Source organism: Miscanthus floridulus, chromosome 7, assembly GCF_019320115.1.
Source record: "Miscanthus floridulus cultivar M001 chromosome 7, ASM1932011v1, whole genome shotgun sequence".
NCBI lineage: Eukaryota > Viridiplantae > Streptophyta > Magnoliopsida > Poales > Poaceae > Miscanthus > Miscanthus floridulus.
Window position 1 is genome coordinate 53,742,422 of NC_089586.1, and position 25,995 is coordinate 53,768,416.

At 48.9% G+C, this 25,995-nt stretch overlaps 1 pseudogene; it reads left to right on the forward strand.

Moving 5' to 3' along the window:
* Positions 1 to 1,059: 1,059 nt before the first annotated feature.
* Positions 1,060 to 25,995, forward strand: part of LOC136465528 (subtilisin-like protease SBT3.7) — a 70,279-nt pseudogene continuing 45,343 nt past the window's right edge.

Below are 25,995 nucleotides of genomic sequence, written 5' to 3' on the forward strand. Positions count from 1 at the left end.
GGCCGAGCGCGATACAAATTAGCGACTGGCGATGCCGGAGAAGATGAAGGCGATCGAGAAAAATGAGACTTGGGAGCTCGTCGATCCACCTCCAGGATGCCGTTCGATCGGCCTGAAGTGGGTGTACAAGGTCAAGCGGGACTAGCACGGTGCCCTTGTCAAGCACAAGGCGCACCTCGTCGCCCGAGGCTTTGTCCAGCGTGAGGGCATCGACTTTGAAGAAGTCTTTGCGCCGGTAGCGCGCATAGAGTCTGTTCGACTGCATCTGGCTTTGGCCACAGCGAAGGACTGGCACGTCCATCATCTGGACGTAAAATCGGCCTTCCTCAATGGCGAGCTGGCGGAGACGGTCTTCGTCAGACAACCTCCGGGTTTCACCGTCAAGGGAGCGGAGCACAGGGTGCTTCGACTACGCAAGGCGCTCTATAGGCTGTGGCAGGCCCCGCGAGCATGGAACGCCAAGCTTGATGCCACGCTGGGCGAGTTTGGGTTCACACGGTGCGCAATCGAGCACGCGCTCTACACGTGGTGGCGGGGGAAGGAGGAGCTCATCGTCGGTGTGTATGTGGACGATTTGATTATCACCGGCGCGCGTGCGGAGGACATCGACAGCTTCAAGCGCGAGATGGCGGCTCGCTTTCGAATGAGCAATCTTGGCACGCTCTCCTACTACCTCGACATCGAGGTGAAACAGGGGAAGAAGGCTCTCACACTTGGTCAGAGCGTATACGCCTCGAAGATGTTGGAGCAGAGCGGCATGGCTAAGTGCAAGCCGTGCGTGACTCCGATGGAGGAGCGGCTGAAGCTGACGAAGGCCAGTACCACGGCCAAGGTAAATACAACACTCTACCGGAGCATCGTCGTCGGTCTACGCTACATAGTCCATACAAGGCTAGACATTGCGTTCGTCATGGGCTACGTCAGCCGCTTCATAGAGGATCCCCGAGAGGATCACTAGGCTGCAGTGAAGCGGCTGCTGCGCTACGTCAAGGGGACGGTAGATCATGGGATCGTCTTCCCCAAGACTGGCAGAAGTAGGCTGCAACTCACTGTGTTCAGATGGCGGGGGACATCGACGGACGGCGGAGCACTTCTGGCGTGCTCGTCTTCCTCGGGTCGGCTCAAATCTCATGGCTGTCGCTGAAACAGAAGGTGGTGGCGCTGTCCACGTGCAAGGCAGAGTACGTGGCGGCGGTCACAGCGGCATGCCAAGCTGTATGGCTGCGCTGGCTGCTGGGTGAGCTGACCGGTATGGAAGCTCACCCACCAGCACTGATGGTGGACAACCAGCCCGCCATCGCCCTCACGAAGAATCCGGTTCTCCACGACCGGAGCAAGCACATCGACGTCAAGTTCCACTTCCTCAGGGATTGTGTCGATGGAGGGAAAATCGTCATCAAGTTCGTCAAAACTGGTCGGCAACTCGCGGACGTCGTCACCAAGCCATTCGGCCGTCTTCGGTTCACGGAGTTGAAGAAGATGATCGGCATGGTGGAGGTTCTAGGGTTAGCAGTATGATTAGGGGAAGAATGGTTAAATAATCTGCTGCTCCCCTGTATGAACACACGGCAGGGACAGACGTCGAAAGGCTCCCTGCTGTTGCACTGTAGCTGCTGCAGGGGCAGGCGCCGAAAGGCTCCCCTGCGGCAACTGTAGCCACAGCAGGGGCAGGCGCCAAATTCAGCCCTGCTGTCACATCTAGTTATTGTAGCAACATGGCAGCCTGACATGTCTGTGTACTAGGATTAGATAGGTAGAGTTGTATATATAGCTTCCCACTGCAACTCAGTAAAGGGAGTAAGTTCAGTTTTACCACCTCCTTTGCAGAGCTCTGGCCAACTTTGGTGCTTGTGCTGTGTGTGCGCGCTCTGTTCTCCCTCTCTTCTTCTACCTCTAACCATAGTGTCAACTATAGTCTGTGGTCGATATCGCTAGTGAGTGCTCAGCTCACCCGTGCCGGAGATCCAGGGGCCAACGTGTCCCCTCTTGCCCAAAGTCTGACCAAGTCCTGACTGTCCTCTGTCTCCAGTTCGAGCTTTGTCACCGCTTTCTCATTTTGGCAAATAGCGTTCCATCTCGGCAAGCCAAAGCCTCCATCATCAAGGCGTCCAACCCATAAGGGTACACAAGAGAAGGATGATCGTATGCAGGGAGGACACTGGCTGGAAAAGTATGGAGGTGCTTCTCTACAGAATTCATGGACTCTTACAGAACTGGACAGTTCTGTGTCCTGTGGACAAAAGAGAGCTGTTCAATGGATTTTTGAGGAAAATCAAGTCTGCAGCGAAGGTGGTGTTATGGCTCCCAGATATCAAAGGGACGGTGCCTAAAGCTTGACAGAGGCGTGGATACCGGCGGTCCGGGTGAAGAAGCCTACGCTGCTAAAGATCTATCTGTTGTGAAGAGGGCCCCGGTAATGTCTTGGTGGGGGCCGCTGAATGAAGACCTTAAAGACATGTAATATGGGCTCGTTTAGCTCGGCCGTTTTTGCTGTCGTTGGTTCAGGCGTCAGACCTTTTGTTCACGTTTGCTGTGTTTATGTCCCGCTGCCGGCTAGTGCTGGGGCCACTTTTGGATAATTTTGTGCCGTAACAGATGTTTGGTCTTTTGATATTAATCGAAAGGCTGGGGCGTCCTGTCCTCGAACTCTAAAAAAAAATGTTTGCATTGTTAGCGGCATGCAGCTGCTTATGTATAAATAGCTACACGGTATAATCACTGCAAAGTAGTCAAGCATCCCCTTTCAATATCAAAGATGAACCGAGGATCAGTTTTGGCATCAACTCTGTTACTGCTGCTCCTAGTGCTATGGCTGCCGCTTCCAGCTGTTGCCTCCAGCAAGGTAACAACATACGTACGCTTCCTATTTCAAGCTGCAGCATCAGCAATAATTCATCAGCATATACATGTATTTTTCATTTTGTTTTCTGATGATTCAAGAAGCTTATTAAGATATACTGTTTGTTTCCATGTCTAATAATTAATAACCTTGGTACCATTTATTTTTCACATCGTATGTAATTTCAGGTCTATATTGTATACATGGGTGAGAAGAAACACGATGATCCTTCCATGGTCACCGCATCACACCACGACGTGCTTGCATCTGTTCTTGGAAGGTACTAGCTTGTGGTTCATTGGAGTTGTAATTAACCAATTTAGTTATCAACAGTCATACTTACCCTGATAACTTATATTCATATATACTGGAATGGATCAGTAAGGAGGAGGGTTAAGTCCAATTTACACCCTCAACTTGCACCAAAGTCCGAATTTCAACCTCGAACTTCAAAACCGGACAACTTTGACCCTCCAACTCTCGAAAAAGTTCAACTTTCAACCTTCCGCGCAGTTTTGCGGGTAAACAGTAACTTCCATCCAATTTTATATTATTTTTTCGAGCATCTTAGCGTCCTCAAATGAAAAAACTCAAAACTACAAAGTTGTAGATCTCATCGAGGTCTATAATTTATATATAAAAATTATCTTCATCCGACATCGTATTGAAGGGTTTTCTATTTTTTGAAATTTGAGTCTCATCACATGATAAAATATGGTGCTGAAATTTTATATTATTTTTTCGAGCATCTTACTGTCCTCAAATGAAAAAACTCAAAACTACAAAGTTGTAGATCTCATCGAGGTCTACAATTTACATATAAAAATTATCTTCATACGACATCGTATTGAAGAGTTTTCTATTTTTTGAAATTTGAGTCTCATCACGCGACAAAATTGTTTCATGCGTGATGAGACTCAAATTTCAAAAAATAGAAAACTCTTCAATACGATGTTGGATGAAGATAATTTTTATATGTAAATTGTAGACCTGGATGAGATCTACAACTTTGTAGTTTTGAGTTTTTTCATTTGAGGACAGTACGATGCTTGAAAAAATAATATAAAATTTCAGCACCATATTTTATCGCGTGATGAGACTCAAATTTCAAAAAATAGAAAAGCCTTCAATACGATGTTCGATGAAGATAATTTTTATATGTAAATTGTAGACCTCGATGAGATCTACAACTTTGTAGTTTTGAGTTTTTTCATTTGAGGACGTTAAGATGCTCGAAAAAATAATATAAAATTTCAGCGTTCCCGAAAATATCAAAAGTTACTGTTTACCCGCAAAACCGCCCAAAAGGTTGAAAGTTGAACTTTTTCAAGAGTTGGAGGGCCAAAGTTGTCCGGTTTTAAAATTCGAGGTTGAAATCCAGACTTTGGTGCAAGTTGGAGGGTGTAAAATGGACTTTACCCTAAGGAGGAGGCCTTGAAGTCTATAGTATACAGCTACAAGCACGGCTTCTCTGGATTCGCGACGATGCTCACCGAAGCCCAAGCCGAAGAACTCTCAAGTAATAACCATCACTACAAAACCTGTAATTGACATATACAAGTTGTCAGGCAAACATATGCACATATAGGCCATGTTCGCTTGTCTTATAATCCGTACTTTTCAGCTTATTTTTTCAGCCGAAATAGTATTTTTCTCTCACAACAAATCAGCCGAAACAGTGTTTTGACTTTTCAGCGAAGCAAACGGGGCCATGTATAGATATGCATACATACTAATTAAGGATCTTACTTGTAATCTAGGCTTGGATGGAGTCGTCTTCGTGAAGCCTGACGCTTTGTACGAGATGCAGACGACCCGGAGCTGGGACGTCGTTCTTGGTGATATCAACGACCAACAATCAGCTCGCCTCCAGCAGAAAGCCAAACTCGGCGAAGATGTCATCGTAGGCGTGGTCGATTCAGGTTTGATTTGCTGAGATGCGACAATGCGTCGCTTGCGTCCGTGAACGCCACCGGCAAGGTGGTGCTGTGCTTCGCACCGGAGGACGTGAACATCAATCCTCCAAGGCAAGGTTTCTTCAACGATATCAGCAACGTGAAGAAGGTAGGTGCCAGGGGGCTCATCTTCGCGGGCTACTCTTCCAACGTGCTTGACAAAGCAGACACCTGCAATGGAGTCATGCCCTGCGTGCTCGTCGACTTCGAGATCGCAAACCGGATCGCCTTTTATATGATCAACACAAGGTGAGAGCGAGCGAGCTAGTTGCCCACTGCACGCACAAGCGGTCATCAGTTATCAATGGCAAGCAAAGCTCATCGAATGTATGACTCTCGACGTCGAACGTGCCATGGCAGGACGCCGGTGAGGATTTCGCCGGCGACGACCGTGGTCGGCGACAGGGTGCTGTCACCGAGGATCGCCTCGTTCTCGTCGAGAGGACCGAGCGTTGAGTTTCCTGCCATACTCAAGGTGAAAAGGATGTCCATATATATGTCAGCAGAATTGGTGAATATTTATGTAATAAGCTGCTGTTTTGACGACGTACTGAATAATGCTTTGGCTTTGAACCAACGACAGCCTGACATCGCCGCACCCGGAGTTAGCATCTTGGCAGCAGTGCGCGACTCGTACGAGTTCATGTCCGGGACATCCATGGCCTGCCCACACGTCTCGGCCGTGGTCGCGTTGGTCAAGTCGGTTCACCCCGAGTGGTCGCCGGCCATGAAAGTCTGCCATTGTCACCACAGCATGCTGTCATTGCCATTGCCATTGCCATGATCAAGTCTGCCATTGCCATGATCAGGTCGATTTAACTCTTTGCTTTGCATGCTGTCCATCAGCTTCGACGACTGATCGCTTCGGCATGCCGATCCAAGCCTGAGGGACTGCCCAGGAAACCGGCAGACCCGTTCAACATGGATGGCGGCCACATCGACCCCGACAGAGCTGCCGACCCTGGCCTGGTGTACGACGTAGACTGTGGGGTACGACCTAGATACCCACGGCAGATTACATGGGCTGCGCCGTGAGGGGTGGTCTAGCCCACAAGACGAAGTCTTATGGAGCACGGCGCTGCTCTGCGCGCCCCGCAAGACACCGAGAAGATATCCTGAGGATACGGCGTAATCTGTTAGGATATGTTATGATCCCGTTATCCCTCTAATCTGTTATTACTTACCAGTTATCTCCTAAATCTAACCGATTTGTAACCCTACACGCGGCTATATAAGGCGGGTAGGGGATCTCCTCAAAACACACGCAATATCATACGATAGCCAAAATAAATCAATAGACCACAGGAGTAGGTATTACGTCGTGTGGACGGCCCGAACCTGTCTAACTCTTGTGTCTCTGTTTCCTTCTTGTTCTTGATTACGCGCACCACTACCGATCAATCTACCTTTGTGGGATACCCCTCGGAGTACTGCCGACGATATTTCGTCGACAGTTGGCGCGCCAGGTAGGAGTATGCGTGCTGTTTCTATGACGAACAAGATGGTACGTTTTGTAGGCACTTCGTCCTCTCCAAAGCCCGGCCAGATCTTTACGGTCGGATCGATCTCCTGGGTCATCAATGCTGACGGAGACGGAGAGATCATCGAGCCGGTGCAGATCGATTCTGCGCCGACCACATCAACACCTGCAACAGCAGATCTGATCTCAAAACCGAATCCGAGGTCGTCTTCACCAACAACTCGCCGCCTGCTCCTCCGCTTCCGAGGAAGCAGATCGACAACGACGACCTGATCGCATCCATCGATCAGGTCGGCCAAAAGCTCGCTGACTGCCTCTCCCTCGTAGAATCGGCTCTGACCACTCTGGTATAGCGCCGACCACCCTCTGATTTCGATCTATCGGAGGCCGATCCACTACCGGAGACGACTTCTTTGCCGAGTGTCCCAGACTTTGCCGAGTGCTTTTTATCGGACGCTCAGTAAAGAGGCTATTTGCCGAGTGCCAGAGAGAAAGTACTCGGCAAAGAGGTGGTTTGCCGAGTGCCGAGCACTCGGCAAACAATAACACTCGGCAAAGACTAGGTTTGCCGAGTGTCCGACACTTGGCAAAACAGAACACTCGGCAAAGGGCCGCCGCCATTAACGGCCGGCCGCCGCCGTTAACCCTTTGCCGAGTGTCTTCTCCTGACACTCGGCAAAGCGGTGATTTGCCGAGTGTCATTTTTTGACACTCGGCAAACCATTTTTTTTTTCATTTTTGACCCCCAAATTTTTTTCTGCAGTCCTCATACAATACCTGGTACTCCATGTTCCAATGTGGCACATTTCTTGGACTTTTTCTATATTTCTTTAATTTATTTCATTTGATTGAATTTTCTTGGATAATTCAAATTATAACTGCTAGTCATTCGAATAATGAAAAAAATAAATGGGAAAATGATATTCATGTTATTTAGTATAATGTGAGGCCGTATCCAGGAACAGACCACCAATTTCGAACATCTTGTTCACGAAACATGACTATGAACTTGCGATCGAGTTGTTTTTAAATTCTATAAAAAGCAAACAAAGACCGAAAATCTTAAAACTTGTCGAGATGTCATGATATCATATGTGGAGGCTATGATAAAAAATTGAGGAGGTTTCGCGCAAGTTGTCACATACGATGCTTGTAAACCGAAGAATCTTCGAAGAAGTTTCATGATTTCGTGAAGAGGCCGACGAGGAAATAATCACCGTACATGACAAACTTGCGCGAAACATCCTCAATTTTTTTATCACAACCTCCACATATGATATCATGACATCTCGACAAGTTTCAAGATTTTAGGTTTTCGTTTGCTTTTTATAGAATTTAAAAATAACTCGACCGCAAGTTCGTGGTCATGTTTTGTGAACAAGATATTCAAAATTGGTGGTCTGTTCCTGGATACGGCCTCACATTATACTAAATAACATGAATATCATTTTTCCATTCATTTTTTCATTATTCGAATGATTAGTGGTTATAATTTAAATTATTCAAGAAAATTCAATTAAATAAAATAATTTAAAGAAATAGAAAAAAATTCCGAGAAATGTGCCACATTGGAATATGGAGTACCAGGTATTGTATGAGAACTACAAAAAAAGGTTGGGGGTAGGAAGAAAAAAAATAAAAACAGTTTGCCGAGTGCTAGGATGGCTGGCACTCAGCAAAGAATTTAAAATTTTTTTTTTAAAAAAACCCCCTCTTTGCCGAGTGCCAGGCCAGGTGGCACTCGACAAAGAATTAAAAAAAATAAAAAAAAAACACTTTGCCGAGTGCCAGATCGGGGGCACTTGGCAAAGGGGGGATTTAACCCCACCGGCCCAGCCGACCCACACACACCGCACACACGCACGCCGCCCGCATCGTCCTCGCCCACGCCAGCACCGCCGCGCCCGCACCAGCGCCGCCGCCGCCCCCGTGCCGCGCCACCAGAGGAGGAGGAGAAAGAGAGGAGGAGGAGGAGAGGAAGAGAGGAGGAAGAAGGAGGAAGAGAAGGAGGAGGAGGAAGGAGGAAGGAGGAAGAAGAAGGAGGAGGACGAGGAGGCGCCCCGGCCGCCATTGCCACGTCCCCAACGCTTCTCCAGCCATCGCCTTGTCCACCGATGCCCTGGTCCCTTCACCACCGCCGCCCTACAACGCCCACTAGGTATGTCCTACCGTCGTCGTCGTCGTAGTATTACTAGTAGTTGTGGTAGTAGTAGTGGTAGAGTAGCAGTGGTGGTAGTCGTAGGAGTCGTAGGAGTGGTTGTAACATTGTTATATATATGTGGTTAGATATAATCTTGTGCATATTGGCCATCGTGCCGTTCATATATATGTGCATGTCGGCCAGCATGCCGTTGGTTTTCTTGTAGGTTTTGGAAACCTCACCGTGCAGGGGAGGTGCTGCCAAAATTTTGTATTGACAGTTTTATTTTTCTTTTTTTTGCAGAGAAGAGCCCATCGGAGCGGAGCCGGAGTACCTCGGCGACCCCGATCGCCTTCCTCGTCGTTGCGGGTCTGCCTGCATCGCGTCGCCTCGCCACTGCACCGACCTGCCATGGCCCTGCTAGCCTGACTCCACCGCCACCCTAGGTATAACCCCTCTTTCCGTATCATGGTCGTAGATCATGTAACCCAGTTAGGCGTCTCCCGTTTGAAAGAGATACGGCTGGAAATATGTAGATTTTTCCATATCTAAAACCGTATCTGTTTCGAATTATCCACGTTTTTTGGATAGCCCGCGGATGCGTAGGTGGGGTTAGTTTCCATGGTCTGCTCCGATCTGAGACAGAGTTTCAGCATCATCTCTCTGTTGTTCTCTGGATACACACTCTCCCTAGCAGGACGTGTATTTGGAGAACAGCAGGGAGGTGCTGCCAAAATTCTATCTCGGATAGGAGTAGAGCATGGAAACTAATCTCATCTATGAATCCTCGTGTGGGATTAGGATCTATCCTCACCTATTAGATAGTAGGAACATCGTGTAGATGCAATTGATGTTTATATTACTCGCCGCTATATATGTTAGAGGATGGAGGACCGTGAGTACACGGGCCACGCAAGTCAGGGTCAGGTCACCAATGAATGGATCGAGAAGACCGATGCTTTCTTGGAACGGGCATTTGGCGTGGCTGCTAAAGGAGCGAGTAAAATTTGTTGTCCCTGCAACAAATGTGCAAACAGGAAAAGACAAACGAAGAAGGTTATGGGGGAACATCTTTGGAAGAATGGATTTATGACAGACTATACCAAGTGGGTCTACCATGGTGAAGCCGATCATATGAGAGAGGAGGTGGTGAGACCACGCGTCGAGGATTATGATGCTGATGCCAGGGTAGCAGACATGTTAAATGACTATCACGAGGCACAGTTCGCTGAAGGACGTACGGAGGAGGAGCCAGAGGCAACCGCAAAGGCGTTCTACAACATGTTTGCCGTGGCACAGTAACCCCTTCACGGCCAGACAAAGGTTTCTCAACTGGATGCCATTGGACGCATAATGGTGTTAAAGTCCTAGTATAGCCTGAGTCGAGATGCCTTCGATGGTATGTTGACAGTTATTGGCAGCCTACTTCTGGAGGGTCACCTTCTGCCAAAGAGCATGCACGAGTCACAGAAACTCCTTCGTGCACTTAAGATGCCATATGAGCAGATACATACTTGCCCGAATGGGTGCGTCCTATTTAGGAAAGAATACGTGGAAGCAAAGTACTGTCCAAAGTGTAAATCCTCTAGGTTCCTGGAGGTAGATTCTGGTGATGGCCAGAAGAGGCAGCTTGACATTTCCGTGACAATCCTACGGCACCTTCTATTCATGCTGAGGATCCAACGGCTATACATGACTGAGGAATCCATGAAACAGATGACATGGCACAAAAATGGCAAACGATACAATCCTGACAGGATGGTACATGCATCCGATGGTGAAGCATGGATCCACTTTGATGGCATTCATCATGAGAAAGCTAAAGAGGCTCGTAATGGACGTGTTGCGCTGGCAATAGATGGGTTCAATCCTTATGGAATGATGGCTGCCCCATACACATGTTGGCCCATGTTCATTATCCCCCTCAATCTCCCCCCCCCCGATGTATGCTTTCAACGACAGAACGTATTCTTGTCGTTGATAATTCATGGACACCCGGGGAATAATATGGGTGTGTTCATGGAGCCTGTGATTGATGAATTGGTCCATGCTTGGGAGGAAGGGGTATGGACATACGACCGAGCTACAAAGAAAAACTTCAAAATGCATGTTTGGTACCACTACACCCTGCATGACTTCCTAGTGTATGGGATATTCTGTGCCTGGTGTGTTCACGGGAAGTTCCCATGCCCAGTATGCAAGGAAGGTCTGAGGTTCATTTGGTTGTAGAAGGGTGGCAAGTATTCATCGTTCGACAAACATCGGCAATTCCTCCCTCTTGACCATGCATTCAGACGAGACATCAAGAACTTTACGAAAGGTGTCATAGTGACAGACACTGCACCACCAATAATGACTGGTGCCGTGGTTGGTGAACAGATAGATGGTCTCGTGGTCAATCCAGAAGGTGGTTTTGTGGGATATGGTGAGCAACATATGTGGACTCATAAGTCGGGCATGACTCGGCTCCCCTATTTTGATGACCTTCTCCTTCCACACAACATTGATGTAATGCACACTGAAAAGAATGTCGTCGAGGCACTTTGGGCAACAATCATGGACATTCCTGACAAGTCAAAGGACAACGTTAAGGCTAGAGTAGATCTGGCAATGTTATGCAATAGACCAAACCAACATATGAAGCCTCCTAGTCACGGCAAGACATGAAGAAGGCCTAAGGCTGATTTTGTTTTGAGCAAGCCCCAAAGGAGGAAAGTACTAGAATGGATCTAGACGTTAATGTTCCCTGATGGGTATGCAGCTAATTTGAGGAGGGGAGTGAACTTATCTACTATGCGAGTCTTAGGGATGAAGAGTCATGACTACCACATATGGATTGAGCAGCTTCTTCCAGCGATGGCTCGAGGCTATGTCCCTAAGCATGTCTGGCTAGTGTTGGCATAGTTGATCTATTTCTTTCACTAGCTTTGTGCCAAGGAGTTATCTCGGACCATGATTGCTGACTTGGAAAGAATGGCACCTGTGTTGCTTTGTAAGTTGGAGAAGATCTTTCCACCCGGCTTCTTCAATCCGATGCAGCATTTGATTTTGCACCTCCCGTATGTGGCACAAATGGGGGGCCCGTGCAGGGCCGTTGGTGATATCCAATCGAGAGATGTCTAAAGGTTCTTCGAAAGAAATGTATAAAATAAATGCAAAATCGAGGCTTCCATTGCAGAGGCATACATTCTGGAGGAGGTGGCAAACTTCACAACAACATACTATGGTGATAACCTCCCTAGCGTGCATAATCCACCGCCTCATTACAATGCTAGCGAAAATGAATCAAACCTCAGCCTTTTCCGAGGGCAACTCAGAAGCGCAAGTTCATCGACCCACAAGACCTTGAATCATGAAGAGTAGTGCCATATCATGCTATACGTGTTGACCAACCTTGACGAAGTGGCGCCGTACATGCAGTAAGTTCTCAACGAACTTGTTAAATACGTCGTCACTATTCTGCATCCAACCCCATTATTTCTCGTTGGTACAAGGAATTTCTTCATGAATTCTGGCGTCAATCAAGGGATCCTACCCTGCAGCAGCTAGATACCCTTCTTAGACAGGGTGTGGGAAATGGAATGCTCGATTTCATTTCTTGGTTCAAACGGATGGTACCGTCCAATTTAGCTCGTACTTAGTTTGACATTCCAAGTTACTCGTACGTGCGATTAATATAACGATGTATCCTTCTTGAAGTAATGAGACGGACATATTCTAATCTTGGGCTAGTCAAAATTCGACAGGATTCTATCTTACCAGGAGACGATGTCTATATTGTGGCCCAACATGCCACACAAGTTTATTATCTCCCATATGCGTGTCAAACCAAAAGGCATCTTAAGGGTTGGGATATTGTGCATAGGGTATCACCACACGGTAAAGTGCCTGTCCCAAACGATGAAGATTACAACTTAGACCCAAACACATATGACGGAGAGTTGTTTTAAGAAGAGGGACTAGAAGGGAGGTTTGAGATAGACTTAACCGAAGCGATAGGAATGGAAGTAGACAATGAAACATTATTGAAGAGGACGCTGGAGGTGAGGTGCAAAATGTGAAGGACTTACAAATGCTTGAGCGATTACATTTAGACAATGACAATGGCAACATTGCTTATTCGGATAGTGTTGATTATTTTGACATGATTGATAGTGATGATGAGACTTATGATCCAACTAATCCCGATCATGAAGATTATTTCTAATATATGTAATACTATGTTATTTTGTAATTACATTTTGTTTATTTTGCATCTCTTTCTAAGTACTTCTTATTTATCTGTGCTTATTGGTTTACTCTTTTTAATTGCAGGTGATTGAGCAAAGATGGTGGGCGGTGCGATGAGGCAGCTAGCGTCCTTGTACCAAAGGACAAGGACTGCTGCACCGAGAGAGAGTAGGAGGAGGAGTAGCCGCAGGAGGGAGCCATCGCCTGCCGCCCCATCACGTGAAGAAGAGGAGGAGGAGCAGGTGCCCTAGGAGGACGCCGAGGAGGCGTAGGAGGATGTGCAGGAGGACGAGGAGGAGGAGGCAATAGCAGGGTGTTCTGCTTCCTCTAGTTCATTGAGCGTCTACTTGCGAGGTCCCGCGAGCCTCCCTCAGCGACTGATACCTCATGAGAGATGCCCGCTGATTCGACCCGAGGGGGAAAAGTAATTAACTTTAGATGTTATCACTACTTTATATGATATGTTGAAAATCAAAATAGAAACTAATATTTTTTTTCTTAATCACTTGGGCAGGAACTGGATGATTGTGGCGAGTGGAGGTGCTCACACACGCCAAGTCAATGGCATCCTTGGTCTTCTGTGCAAGGAGCACTTCCCTGGCCTGGTTGAGTATGCCGGAGTGACGGGGCCGGCCTACTTGTTTGACCACTATGCCGCCACCCCCGATGCTGCAGATCGGGCCCGCAGGGTATTCAACAACAAGGTAGAGCGGGTGAAGCAAGAGTTGTGGGTAAGTCTTCCTAGCACTACATTACTCAATACATCACATTCATTGGACATTCTTGAAATAATGAATGGATACATCGTGTTTGTATGTAGGATTTCTTTAGATGCCAGGATGGACATGAGGCCAGAGCGGATGCGGTGGCTACCAAATGCTGCAAAAAACTCATCGTGGACATGCATTATGAGGCGCGCATCTAGACCGTCGTAACTTACCATGGGACCATCCTTGGAACGAAGGTCACCAAAAGGGACGCAAGAACCATGATGCTGACCCAGGACCAGTACCTGCAGGTAAATACAAAACATTAATATTGATTCCTTTTGAGATTAAGTCGGCTTAATTTCATCTTCTGATATGTTATGTACTTGATGGCCTGTAGATGATTCCTTATTGGTGCGCCGTGCATCCCCAGTGCTAGGTACAGATGGTGGACAAGTGGTGCTCATGTGAGTGGGAGGAAGCGCACAACTTGTGCCGGGAGCGGCGTTTGATGATGCTAGGTGTAGCACACCATCAAGGCAGCCGCAGCCTCAGTAGATACGTAGAAACATGGGTACGCGAATTCATTTATTTATTCTAACGCTCAATTCTGCATGATTTCTAATCATCTTGCTATTTTTCTCGCAGTCGGCGTCACATGGTGGCCAGCCTTGCTCCATCTTTAAGGCATTTGCTATGGCCCACAAGGACAAGGCGACGTCCGATGTTGACTACAACCCCGAGGACGGCCCCGAGGTGTACAACAATGCGACCGTCCACAACCGCCTCAGTGAGTACACATCGATGGCAAGGGAGGTCAATGGGCCAGAGTATGATCCGAGCATTGAGGACCTTGATGGAGAAGTCATCATGAGGGTGGGTGGAGGCAAGAAGCATGGGCAGTACTGGATTGGTGATGGCACAATCGACTCGACCGCTACTCTCAGTCTCTCCCAGATTCGAGCAAGCAACACGAGCATGAGCCCGGCCATATGACCTCGGTAGGACACTTCACACCATCGGGTGGAGGCACTCGAGGTTATTCCTGGTTTATTCGTTGTTCATTGGTTTTTTCATACCTTTCCTTTGCATTATTGTAACATTGGGGTGAATATATTGTAGGCCCAGCTAGAACAAGAGAGGAGGATACAGGAGCAGATGTAGGCAAAGATGGAGAGGGTGGAGGCCAAGTGGGAGGCTGAGCAGCGGAGGATGGTGGAGATTCTTCAGTACATGCAAAGTCTTGGCACCGCTACGGGTGTAGTTCCGCCACCTTCGCTATTCACTCCACCTCCACCACCACCTCCTCACTATTCTACTCCTATGAGTATAAATGTTTTAGTTTGTATATTCATGCTTATGGTCAAACTTAGTGGAGTATGAAAGTTTTATTCATGTATGGTATATATTTATCTTGTCTGACACATGCAATCTCTTCTCCTTTGTGCAGAATCAATTGTCGACATCGAACGATCCTCATGCTTTAGCGAATCCTTCACCAAATTAGTCTCATTGCCATCATGGTGATGATACTTGTGGTTGTTAATGGTACTTCTATTTGTAATTGTGGTTGTAGATGATGGAGCACTTGGATTACTTGTGAACTTATTTGTGATATATTGTGAGACATGTGACATTTGTGATATATATGTGACGTTTGTGATATATATGTGGTGTTAGTGATATATATGTGTTGTTGATGATATATATGTGATGTTGGTGATGTTTGTTATATATATCTTCTATTTGTTTGGATGGGATGTAAAAAACAAATAAAAAAGGTTGTTTTCAGTCACTTTGCCGAGTGCAATGGCCATGACACTCAGCAAACTGACTACCTAGGAACATGCTTTGCCGAGTGCAAAGGCCATTGCACTCGGCAAACATCACAGATTTGCCGAGTGCCACAGGCCAAGCACTCGGCAAAGGTTGCCTATTTGTCGAGTGTCTTGCCGGTGGCACTAGGCACAGTGGACGCCTTTGCCGAGTGTCTGAGTCAACGGTGCTCGGCAAAGTGGCGACCTTTGCCGAGTGCTTGACCTTGACACTCGGCAAAGCTACCATCATGATGGCCCTCGCCGTCATGATGACTTTTCTTTGCTGAGTGTCAGATTAGCACTCGGCAAAGGCTTTGCCGAGTGCCCGATAAAGTGCACTCGATAAAGATGTCTTTGTCGATAAACTATTTACCGAGCGCCCATTATCGAGTGTAACACTCGGCAAAGGCTTTGCCGAGTGTATATCAGCCTTTGTCGAGTGCCTGAGGCACTCGGCAAAGAAGCTGAATCTAGTAGTGATCAGAAAACTCCAAGGGTTGTGGCCACCATCCATCAGGATGCCCTAAGGGACAAGTTCGCCGACCAGATTGGGGACATCTATCCTCTCGCCGACCTGATCGCCGACTAGCTCTCGCCGACTGTCAATATGCTACAAATTGGCCTACATCCCGCAGAATCCCTCCACACTATCCTGGAGAAAAATCCAGACTCCGAGTCCCAGGGCTCTATGGAGATTGTCGCTGAAATCATCGCCGTCCAACCTCCTTTTCCACCCTTCCGTGGAGGTGGGATTTTTAATGTCAGCATCGATAGCCCTCCGTGGGATGGGGAAACCGATGAGGACCACGCAGCTCGTGTCAATAGAAACGCCAACCGTGCACATCACCGAGCAAATGAGGCCACCATTGTGCTAGCCGAGGCTGCTCACAACGAAGAACAACTCGACTCATAAGGGAGGCCACACCCACTCCGCCGCAACCTCGACGATGAATTTGTCCGTGTCAATGGCCATGATGTCTACAAGACCCCAAGCACCAACTTAGCTGTGGCCGCTAATGAGCTCGCTCGGCTCGAGCAAACACTAGAAGTCGCCAAGGTTGTCGCAATGCTTAAAGTTGTGCACTGCCAAGTCAACGAGATCCGCAGGATCAGGGACCTTCCTACTTGACAAGCTCGAATCGCCGATCCACCGCGCCAAGATCCAATCACTGCCCTAGTAGAAGCTGTTTTGCTGACCAGCATCATGATGATGGACGACCCCTTCAGGGGGGAGCCAGGGGGAACCATATCGACTACCCTCACCAACATGACCAAGAAGTCGACCAAGATGTCCAAGCGCACATCAACAATCTCTGAGATGCGCGATGTCATATCGACGGGCGCCGTTTCTCTCGACATGAAGAGGAAGTACACCGGCGTCAAGAATACAAGCAAGAGTTCGATAATCCAGACGTAGCCCTCCAGCCACTTAATGTCGGTAATGCTACAGATCCCGATGGTGATGATCCCAAAGGGCCCCGAGCATTCATGTGAGTACTCTGAACACTCCAGTGGCCCTGCGCTTGTCTCCTTCCTATGTGCCAATGCCAACATGTTTGCTTGGAAACCTGTAGACATGCTGGGGGTACCGCGGGAGAAGATCGAGCACTCCTTGAATGTCTCACCGACCGCTAAGCCGATCAAGCAGAAGCTCCGATGATTCGCTCTAGACAAAAAAGAGGATATTAGGGTAGAAATAAAGCAGCTCCTAGTAACCAAATTTATTAAAGAAGTGTATTATCCTTAGTGGCTAGCAAACCCAGTCCTTGTTCAAAAGAAGAATAAAGAATGGAAAATGTGTGTTGATTACACTGATCTCAACAAACATTGCCCTAAAGACCCCTTCGGTCTGCCTCGGATAGACGAGGTTGTAGACTCCACCGCCGGCTATGAACTCCTCTCCTTCCTCGATTGTTACCCTGGCTATCACCAGATATCGCTCAAAGAGGACGACCAGATCAAAATGTCGTCCATCACTCCTTTCGGTGCGTATTGCTATACCACCATGTCTTTTGGACTCAAAAATGTTAGGGCGACCTACCAAAGGGCCATCTAGATGTGCCTTGACCAACAGATAGGCCACAACATCGAAGCTTACATCGACGATGTGGTCGTTAAATCCAAAACCACCGATAGTCTTATCACCGACCTCGAAGAAATGTTCACCAACCTGAAAAGATACAGATGGAAGTTGACCCCTTCAAAGTGCATCTTTGGAGTTCCTTCTAGTATACTCCTAGGCTACATCATCAGTGCTCGTGGTATCGAACCCAACCCTGATAAGGTCTCCACCATTACAAATATGAAATGGCCAACCTACGTAAAGGATATACATAAGCTCACAAGGTGCATGGCTGCTCTCAACCACTTTATATCATGCCTCAGCAAAAAGGGACTACCGTTCTTCAAACTACTCAAGACCTCCGAGCGCTTCTCCTGGTCAGAGGAGGCTAATACAGCCTTCGAGTAGCTCAAGTTATTTTTAACGAAGCCTCCGATCATGATGGCGCCTTAACCAGACGAAACCCTATTGATCTACATCGCCACCACTTCTCGTGTCGTTAGCACAGCTATTGTCGTCGAGCGCAAGGAAGTTGGACATGCCTATAAGTTACAACGTCTGGTCTACTTCATCAGTGAGGTTCTTAATGAGTCCAAAACTCGTTACCCTCAGGTTCAGAAGCTATTATATGCCATTCAGGTCATGTCGCGCAAGCTCCGCCATTACTTTGAGTACTACAAGATCGCCATGGTCACCGAGTTCCCTCTAGGGGACATCGTCCTTAATAAAGAGGTCAATGGCCGCATCATCAAGTGGGTAGTTGAGCTCGACACTTATTCCATAGAATTCAGAAGCAGGCCGACCATTAAGTCGTAGGCGCTGGCTGACTTCGTTGCTGAGTGGACCAAAATCCAAGAGCCCATCCCCGTTGCTTGCCTTGAGCACTGGATAATGTATTTCAACGGCGCCCTCAACATCAATGGTGCTAGTGCCAGCATTTTATTCATTACTCCAACTAAGGACAAGCTCCGTTACGTCCTCCGCATTCATTTTCCAGCTTCCAACAACGTCACGTAGTATGAAGAATGTCTCCACAACTTCATATAGCCATCGAGCTTGGCATCAAACACCTCATGGTATACGGAGACTCCGCGCTAGTCATCAACCAAGTCAACAAAGATTGGTCCTGCTCCAGTGAGAAGATGGACGCATACTGCGCCGAGATTAGGAAACTCGAAGGAAAGTTTTATGGTATCGAGTACAACCACGTGATACGAGACCAAAATCAGCTCGCCGACCACCTATCTAAGATAGGCTCTTCTCGCACTGTGATTTCGCCTGGGGTTTTTGTTCAAGACCTCTTTACGATATCTATTAAGGAAGAGAAGGAAGTTAAAGAAATCCCCCTCCCCCACCGAGCAGCTAGTACTCATAGTACCTTCGCCGGCTGTAGATTGGAGGGAACAGTTCATCAAGTACCTCACCAGCGCCGACGTACCCGCCGATAAGACCGAAACTAAATGCCTCATCTATCGCAGCAAGCATTACATTCTGGTAGATGGGAAGTTGATGAGGAAAAGCACCAAGAAAGGGATACTGCAGAAATGCATCACCCGAGAAGAGGGTGCAAAATTACTCCTCAAAATTCACTCTGGTTCCTGTGGCAATCACGCGGCCTCCAGAAACCTGGTCGGCAAAGCTTTTCGAGCTGTTTTTTATTGGCCCATGACCATCGCCGATGCAGAAGACCTCGTCCAACGTTGTAAAGGATGCCAATTTTTTGCCAAGCAAATACACATGCCGACGCAGGAATTGTAGACCATCCCAACTTCTTGGCCTTTTACATGCTAGGCTGGACATGATCGGGCCTTTCAAGCCTACACCAGGCAGTTTTCGGTACATATATGTCACCATTGACAAGTTCTCCAAGTGGATCAAATACAAGCTGCTTGTTTTGGCCACTGCAAAGAAGGCAGTTGAGCTCTTCAAAGATATCATCCATAGATTCAGCCTCTCGAACAGCATTATCACCGACCTTGGCACCACATTCACCGGTCACCATTTTTGGAACTTCTATGAAGACCGATGCATCTCTGTCAAATACGTCTCTATTGCCCATCCTAGAGCCAATGGCTAGGTCAAACGGGCGAACGGCATGATCCTCGATGCCCTCAAAAAGAGACTATACCAGAAAGAGGAAAAGAATCTGGGTAGATGGCTCAAAGAGCTCCTAGCTATGGTCTAGGGACTGCGCACTCAAGCTAGTTGCAACACCGGTGTGTCTCCATATTTTTTGGTCTACGGCTCAGAAGCCATACTTTCGGCAGACATTGCCTTCCGAGCACCTAGGGTGGAACATTATAACAAAGAGCAAGCCACAGCTATTCGGATAGAGGACGTCGACAGAGCCAAAGAAGAATGCCTAATTACTTGCATCCGCATAGCCAAATACCTAGAAGGCCTACGAAGATACTACAATCGCAATATCAAAGGTCATTCATTTGCGGTCGGCGACCTTGTTCTCCGTAGAAAGCAGAAAACCGAAGGGATGCACAAGCTCTCCTCCCCCTAGGAAGGGCCTTACGTGGTCAAAGAGGTTACATGACCAGGGTCTTACTGGCTATGTGGCATGTAGGGAATCGATATCCCCAACTCATGGCACATCGAGTAGCTTATACGTTTCTATCCTTGAAATGCTCTAGATATGTACTCTTAACTCTATAATGAATAAAGTTTTCATCTCCATAATTTGTCTCCACTATTCCTCCACTCTAGTTTAATCTCAATTTATGATTACCAGCTCCAAGCTCCAAACTCCAACAATTATACGTGATCTCCATAAATGATTCGCCCCATTTATCCATACTACAATATCTTTAAGATATTTCACCAACCATCGAGCAGCAAACGTTCCGCTCTGTGTTCTTTGGAGAAAACCATGTCTGCGATCTCTCCCTACACGTGCTATGGGCTCCAACGCTCTGTGTTATGGGTGGTTGGCTATGGTTCCTCGGTCATGTCTGTTCCCCCTACACATGCATGGGCTCTAGCGCTCAGCGTTATGGGATATGGGCTAGCCGAGGCCAAGAGCTCAGTAACGAACTAAGTACTCGGACGCTACTTATACCACGTATAAATGCATTAGGGTTAACAACACGTCTCTTTTTCACCAAAAACACTAGCAAGCCACCTGAACATGCACATGTCGTTTACTTACAACATTTATACAAATACACAAATGTTTGCTTAGGCCCTTGTGCATTTAACTCCCCTTTCCAGTTGTCCCATATAGGTTCCTCGCCACTCAGGTTATTGAGCTTGGCCCTCACCATCTACCTCGCCAAACAGATCGACATCATCGGCCAGCCTCTTTGCCGCGTCCTCCACCTCATCTTTCAGCTGCTCCTGCTTCGTCGCACCCATCCCTCTGGCGAATCGGGCCCCTATCGCTCGAAGATTGATGGCAAGGTAGTGAGACCAGACCACCGCTAGAGCATGTGTCATGACAAAGACAGTGATGTCTCGGTTGAAGCCTTTGAAGTTCTCCCATGCCACCTTGCACCTATCAATGATGGCATCCGGATGGGGCGGCCTATCGTCGGGTTGAGGAGCTACCTCCATGTCGATACAGTAGAGCACCGGCCTAACTCCAGCCACCAAGGCATCAAGTTTTCCCCTCTAGATTTTTGCCTCCAGCTCTAGCATGTCGAACTGCACCTTGGTTCTTCGATGGTATTCTGCAGACACCAAAGGGCTCCGTCGAATGAAGAAATCATTTCAGCAACAACTCCGACCACAAACTACTCACCTTCCAGATCCTCAGCCAGTTTCTCCGCTTGCCCAAATGCCTTCTCCTTCTCCTCTTGGAGTTGGCCGGCCACTTGATGCAACCAGCCAAGCTCCACATCTTGCTCTACAAACGTAATGATCGACAGCAATATCAAGACTATTCGGCAATGCAGAACAAATTCACCGATCCGCAGTACCTTTCTTCTATTCGAAGATGCTTTTCAGCTGCTAGGAGGCGCACCCTAGCTGCTTAGAGACACTTTTCAGCTACTCAGAGGTGCGCTCTAGTTGCTCGGAGATGGTCTTCAACTGCTCGGATAAGATGCTATTTTGGTACTCCAGGTCTGTCGGGGACCTAGTACTGGGGTACCCAAAGAGGAGGGGCTAATAACCATCAAACATTGATGCTTCCAAATAGACAAGGACTCAACTACACTTCTTGTCCAAACGACCAAAGGTTGGCTCTGCCTCGCCCAACCCCTGAGGGCTGGACTCCGCCTCGCTCGATGTCTAGGGACAGACTCTGCCTCGCCCGATGACTGAGGGCTGGCTCTGCCTCGCTCGACATTTGGGGGTAGGCTCCGCCTTGCCCAAAGTCCAAGGGCTAGCTCTGCCTCACTCGATGTCCAAGGGATGGCTCCTCCTTGCCCGATGTTTGGGGGTAGGCTCTGCCTCACCCGATGACTGAGGGCTGGCTCTGCCTCATCCGACATCTAGGGGCAGGCTCCGCCTTGCCCGACGACTGAGGGCTAGCTCCGCCTCACCCGATGTCTAGCGCTGGCTCCACCTTGCCCAACATCTGCGGTAGGCTCCACCTCGCCTAACATCCGAGGGCTGGTTCCACATCGCCCGACGTCCGGGGGCTGGCTCCGCCTCACCCGACGTCCGAGGGCTAGCTCTACCTCGCCTGACATCTAGGGGTAGGCTTTGCCTCGCCTCACCCGACGTCTGAGGGTGGACTCCACCTCGCCCGACGTCTAGGGGGCGAGCTCCGTCTCGCCCAACATCTAGGGGTAGACTCCACCTCGCCATAACTACATGCGTAGATTAGGCAGGACACTCAAGTCAACTGCAATACAGAGGACCATAACCTGCATGCCTGTAGGAAAGTACCATCATGATATGACCAGACGAGCGCTTTAAGCCCTTCTAGGCATGTCAGAGCCCAAATAGTGTTGTGGGCACCGACATTTATCCTACAGTGTTATGGGCGCTGGCATTTGCCCTCAGACATGAATCCTGACAGAAACATACGACAACCACTACGGTCCAAGAAGGAAACTCATGTCATCCACAATAACGAACATGGGGCCTCTATGCCGTCTACTCCCCATAGGGTCATGGCTCAGCACCCTGGTGCGTTGCACCACCCACCGGGGCGGGATGGGACGTGACCACTTGCTGAACGAAGCCAGAGTATGGCCCCATCAGGATCAGCGAATGTGCTATCCCTGGTACCATATGTCGTGTCAGGGGGACAGGCTCAAAGGAAAAGGAAGACCCGACACCTTCGAAGGAGCTCCTCTGCCTCTAGTTTTTCCTCTTTCTCCCATCTGTAATCCCTGCTCCCCCTTGATCTATAAAAGGGAGGATAGGGCACCCCACTAAGGGGAGGGATGAATTCAACACACCACGCATCACATAACACACAATTGAGCAGCAACCGAGCTCTCAGCACCCATTTGACCTTTCCATCAGAGACTTGGGACCTATCCCTTTCTCGACCAAACCAGTATAAACCTTGTGTCTTTTAGCACACCATCCGGTCCCAATGCGCAACAAATACAAATTTACTAGTTGGTGTTTAGTCAAAACACCGACAGTTGGCGCGCTAGGTAGGGGACCTTTGCGCGTTCCGACGTTAAACATTTGGCCACGGATGGCTAGCCACGAGATCAGCTAGGTCCCGGGCGCACACGTGCACTTTAGGAACCTAGCCTTCATCATCACAGTGGGTGGAGAGTTGGCGTTGGCTCACATCACCATCCAACCTCTCTCTTCCATCGGCCTCAACTACAAGAGGCTCGAGCACCAGCTCAGTGTTTCCCTGGGGCCCCAGCCATCCAGGGAGGACCAGCGTCGCCTCACCTTTTTTTATGCCAACAACATGGCATGGCTCGACGGAGGAGAACCTCTCTCTCTAGGACACCCCACACGGAGCACCCCGATAGTGCTTCTATTTGATCTCCACAACGCTGCATCGACCATTAGCCACCTTGTGGCATGATGCATGGTCCTGCCGCCCATGAACAATGAGTTCGTGGGGGTGATCGAACATGTCACGAAATCTCTCCACAACCACCTCACAGAGGAGCCGGGGTCATCCTCTGGCTCTGACTCCAGTAGGGGGAGCCATCACCCCTCCTGAGAATGCTTCATGATGGGTACCCCTAAGGGACATGTCGAAAGCGTCCCCAAGGAGGAGGCTACCCCGGCAGACAACCTTGGTGATGAGGCCGAAGGGGAGACAGGAGCCCCACCTCACATGGGGGTGGAGCAGCTGAAAGCCTGACATCGGGAGATCGAGGAAGCGTGACTCTAGCATGAGTAGGAATGCACAGAGCTTGATCAGGAGATCAAACACCATAGAGATGGTGGGCGCGCACGTGCCATGGCCCACGACGTGAACTAGAGGATAATGGCAGATGATGAAGCCCTCCCTCGCTTTGCCCGAGCAAGCTAGAACATCGCCGATGTGGCGGCCTTGCTCCATGGCCTTCCATAGGCCACGACGCTCGAGGATCATCGGGCCCACCGTGAGATCCGCATGCTACTCGAGTGTGTAGTGGTGCAGCAAGCTGAGAGCTCGTTGTCTCGATGATGTGAGCTTAATGATAGCCATCGTACACCCTCAGAGCATCCTAGCACGGACGCGTCGGTCCACTAGGCTCCATAGGGTGGCAGGCAGCACGCCACGGTTCCGGTGCATCAACGTCTCGGTCGTAGCCGCAACGCACGTAGCACCCTCGATGCCCACAGACGTACCTACGGTGACCCAAGAGGAGTCCACCGTGGCTATCATCCTCATCGCGGCAAACGCTATGATAGCGGCGAGGACCGAAGCCCGAGCCCTAGCCTACCGGGCCCTCAGGCCTTCGGCCATCATATCCTTAATGCTGCTTTCTCGCCGAGGTACTGACCACCAACCAATATTCCAAAGTACTCTGGGGAAATAAACCTCAAATTATGGTTCGAAGACTATCGGCTTGCCTGCCAAGCCGGTGGTGTGGATAATGATGACTTTATTATCTGCAACCTTCCACTGTTCTTAGCCAATTCGGCACGAGCGTGGTCAGAACACCTATCGTCCGACGCAATCTAGAGTTGGGCGGATTTGACGGAGATTTTTGTGGGGAACTTCTAGGACACATACAAGCACCCTGGGAACCCATGGGACCTCAAAAATTGCCATCAGAAGGCCGGTGAAACCCTACGTGGGTACATCCGGTGCTTCTCCTGGCAGTGCAATAGGCTACCTAATGTTGTCGACACCGACGTTATAGGAGCTTTCCTATCTAGGACTACCTATGAGTCTTTGGTTCATAATCTAGGACGCAAGGGCCCATGAACCACTAAGGAACTCCTCGACATTGCCACCGGCCATGCCTCAGGAGAAGAGGCCGTCAGAGCGATCTTAGATCGTCTCGATGGCAAGGCAAGGTAGGACGAGGGCGCCGCCGAAGGTGCCTCCAATTGTTCTGCCAAAAGGAAAAACAAGAAGCAACAGTGTGAGGACTCGCTCATGGCCACTGCTAATCATAAGGGTGGTTGGAAGCCCACGGAGGGCACTCCAAACCATTTCAAAAAGCTACTCGAGGGGCCATGCCCAAACCATGCTTTCCCGGTCGAGCATCTATACAAGGACTACAACCTCATGCGATGGTTCTTGTCTAGAGGCTCCAACAAGGGGGAGCATGGAAAGGACCCTGCCCCCACCACGGACGACAATGAGGAGAAGGATGACGGCTTTCCAATGCTGTATGGCTGCCTCATGATCTTCAGAGGATCGGCAGCCTATGACTCCAAACATCGTCAGAAGGTCACACGCCGCGAGGTCTATACGACCGAACCGGCCACACCTCCCTTTCTTCAGTGGTCAGAGTCCACCATAACCTTCGATCGGACTGACTACCTAGAGAGCGTCCCGCATCCTGGGAGATATCCGCTCATGGTTGACCCGACCGTCGGTCCAAAGCGGCTCACCAAAGTACTGATGGATGGAGGCAGCGGCCTCAACATCATGTACGCCAAGACGCTCGATGAAATGGGCATCGACCAGACATGCCTCCACCCAACTCGAGCACCTTTCCACGGCATCATGCCCAGAAAGTAGGCCAAGCCACTTGGGTAGATCAATCTACCCATTACCTTTGGGGATCCATTCAATTATAGGACGGAAACCCTCACCTTTGAGGTGGTTGGGTTCCTCGGAACCTTCCATGCCATCCTGGGACGTCCATGCTACGCGAAGTTCATGGCCGTCCCCAACTATACATACCTCAAGCTAAAAATACCGGGCCCCGATGGGGTCATCACCATCGGCACCTCCTTCCAGCATGCATATGAGTGTGAGGTCGAGTGCTGCGGTCACGCTGCAGCAATCATCACCTCCGGAGAGCTCGCTGCCATCAAGAACGAGGTCACCAAAGATGTGCCCGACACCAAGAAGTCGACCGGGTCTTTCGAACCAGTGGAGGGCTCCTGTGGCAGAACCTCCTAAATTATAGGACCCACATGCACCTGTCACTGTCCAATGACCTCTGACGACTATGCATATGTTCCCGGTAACTTAAGAAGTCTACCGGGTGTCCTCGGGGAACCCTGAACTATCCATGATTTCCGAGCAGGATCACATTACAGAGTCATTACAGTATTACAACATTTATTCAAATATCTACATCAGAGTAAATTAGCAGAAGTCTTACAATAACTTAGTTTACAAACTAGTTGTTTTTAAACCTTACAAACTAAGTTTGATAATTATTACAAAACATAATAGTAGTGGAGTGGCGTTAGTAACATAATACAAACACACA